The 3,003-nt window shown below is 38.1% G+C and overlaps 1 non-coding gene across 1 annotated transcript; it reads right to left on the reverse strand.

Annotated features, from left to right (window-relative positions):
* Window positions 1-2,105: 2,105 nt before the first annotated feature.
* On the reverse strand, window positions 2,106-2,209 carry LOC130958413 (small nucleolar RNA R71). The gene has a single exon (XR_009077536.1). It is a non-coding gene; the product is annotated as a small nucleolar RNA R71 (small nucleolar RNA).
* Between the last annotated feature and the right edge of the window lie 794 nt (window positions 2,210-3,003).

A 3,003-nucleotide genomic window follows, 5' to 3' on the forward strand; every position in this document is an offset into this window, starting at 1 on the left:
ATACCAACAATCTCCGTGGGATCGACCCTTACTCGCGTAAGGTTTATTACTTGGACGACCCAGTGCACTTGCTGGTTAGTTGTGCGGAGTTGTGTAGAGATCACAATTTCGTGTACCAAGTTTTTGGCGCCGTTGCCGGGGATTGTTTTGAGTATGGACAACTGACGGTTCATCTTGTTGCTTAGATTAGGTATTTTTCTTCAGAGTTCTTGAGAATAAATTCTAGTATTTCATGATGATCTGTTGAAGTCTGGCTGGCTGAGAAGCCATGTCTAATCTTATTGGACCGAGGTTTCAACTTATCATCACAAGAACTTGTTGATTTCTATCAATCTTGCTATTGGAGCAATGATCTGCTAAGGCTTGGCTGGCCATTGGCCATGTCTAGTGTTTTGGACCGAAGCTTTCTTTGAAAGCTTGGCTGGCTGTGAAGCCATGTCTAATTCCTGGACCGGAGTCTTAGACTAACATTGCAATGATTCCTGGAATCCAAATTGAGAATTCTGAAACCTTTATTTGATATTTTCATATAATTTTCGAAAAAGCACAAAAAAATTATAAAAATCATAAAAACCAAAAATATTTTTATGTTTCTTGTTTGAGTCTAGTGTCTGATTTTAAGTTTGGTGTCTTGCATGCATTGTTTAAATTGATCTTGGTTCTATTTTCAAGTCAATAGTACAGGGAACTGAAGATTCAGAACATGCAGCAGAGGAATTACACAGAAAAAGCTGGGCGTTCAAAACGCCCAGTGAAGAAGGACAGACTGGCGTTTAAACGCCAGCCAGGGTGCCTGGTTGGGCGTTTAACGCCCAAAAAGGTAGTGCATTGGGCGTTAAACGCCAGAATGTGCACCATTCTGGGCGTTTAACGCCAGGATGGCACAAGGGGGAGGATTTTGTTTTCAAAATCATTTTTTTTCAAGTTTTCAAAGTTTTTCAAAATCAAATCTTTTTCAAATCATATCTTTTCAATCAAATGTTTTCAAAATCAATTTCTTTCCTTTTTCAAAGATACTTACTAACAATTAATGATTTGATTGAACATTTTAAATATGTTGCCTTTTCTGTTGTGAAAGGTTTAATGTTTGAATCATATCTTTTCTTGTTAGGCAAGTCATTAATTTTTTAAAAATCAAATCTTTTTAAAATTGTTTTCAAATCATATCTTTTCAATCATATCTCTTTAAAAAGCATAATTTTTTTTTATCATATCTTTTTAATCACATCTTTTTCAAAACAGTTTTTAATCATGTCTTTTTAATTTCTAATTTCAAAATCTTTTTCAAAAATTACTTGATTTCTTTCCCACTCTTGATTTTCGAAAATCAATTAAAGTTTTTCAAAAATGTTTTCAAAATATTTCACTTAATTTTCGAAAATTTCTTCCTCTCTTCCCACATCCTTCTATTTATGGAGTACCACTCCTTCTCAATGCACAATTCGAACTCTATCTAATTAAGTTCGAATTCTCTACTTCTTCCTTCTATTTTTCTGTTCCTTTGACACCTCATGGAATCTCTATACTGTGACATAGAGGATTCCACACTTTCTTGTTCTCTTTTCTTTCATATGAGCAGGAGCAAAGACAAAAGCATTCTTGTTGAAGCTGACCCTAAACCTGAAAGGACCTTGAAGCGAAAGCTAAGAGAAGCTAAGGCACAATTCTCTGTAGAGGACCTAACCGAATTCTTCAAAAAAGAAGAACACATGGCAGCCGAAAACAACAACAATGCAAGGAAGGTGCTGGGTGACTTTACTGCACCTACTCCCGACTTCTATGGGAGAAGCATCTCTATCCCTGCCATTGGAGCAAACAACTTTGAGCTTAAGCCTCAATTAGTTTCTCTAATGCAACAAAATTGCAAGTTCCATGGACTTCCATTGGAAGATCCTCATCAGTTCTTAGCTGAATTCTTGCAAATCTGTGACACTGTCAAGACTAATGGGGTTGACCCTGAGGTCTACAGACTCATGCTATTCCCTTTTGCTGTAAGAGACAGAGCTAGGACATGGTTGGACTCACAACCTAAAGAAAGCCTGGACTCATGGGAAAAGCTAGTCAATGCCTTCTTGGCAAAGTTCTTTCCACCTCAAAAATTGAGTAAGCTTAGAGTGGAAGTCCAAACCTTCAGACAGAAGGATGGAGAATCCCTCTATGAAGCTTGGGAAAGATACAAACAATTGATCAGAAAATGTCCATCTGACATGCTTTCTGAATGGAGCATCATAGGTATTTTCTATGATGGTCTCTCTGAACTGTCCAAGATGTCTTTGGATAGCTCTGCTGGAGGATCTCTTCATCTGAAGAAGACGCCTGCAGAAGCTCAAGAGCTAATTGAAATGGTTGCAAATAACCAATTCATGTACACTTCTGAAAGGAATCCTGTGAACAATGGGACAAATCAGAAGAAAGGAGTTCTTGAGATTGATACTCTGAATGCCATATTGGCTCAGAACAAAATATTGACTCAGCAGGTCAATTTGATTTCTCAAAGTCTGTCTGGAATGCAAAATGCACCAAGCAGTACTAAGGATGCTTCATCTGAAGAAGAAGCTTATGATCCTGAGAACCCTTCAATGGAAGAGGTGAATTACCTAGGAGAACCCTATGGAAACACCTATAATTCTTCATGGAGAAATCACCCAAATTTCTCATGGAAAGATTAACAGAGACCTCAACAAGGTTTCAACAATAACAATGGTGGAAGAAACAGGTTTAGCAATGGCAAGCCTTTTCCATCATCTTCTCAGCAACAGACAGAGAATTCTAAGCAGAACCAATCTGACTTAGCAACCATGGTCTCTGATCTAATCAAAACCACTCAAAGTTTCATGACTGAAACAAGGTCCTCCATTAGGAATTTGGAGGCACAAGTGGGACAGCTGAGCAAGAAAATTACTGAACTCCCTCCTAGTACTCTTCCAAGCAATACAGAAGAAAATCCAAGAGGAGAGTGCAAGGCCATCAACATGGCCGAATTTGAAGAGGAGGGAGAGGAAG

The sequence above is a fragment of the Arachis stenosperma genome, chromosome 10 (assembly GCF_014773155.1).
Source record: "Arachis stenosperma cultivar V10309 chromosome 10, arast.V10309.gnm1.PFL2, whole genome shotgun sequence".
Taxonomy (NCBI): Eukaryota; Viridiplantae; Streptophyta; class Magnoliopsida; order Fabales; family Fabaceae; genus Arachis; species Arachis stenosperma.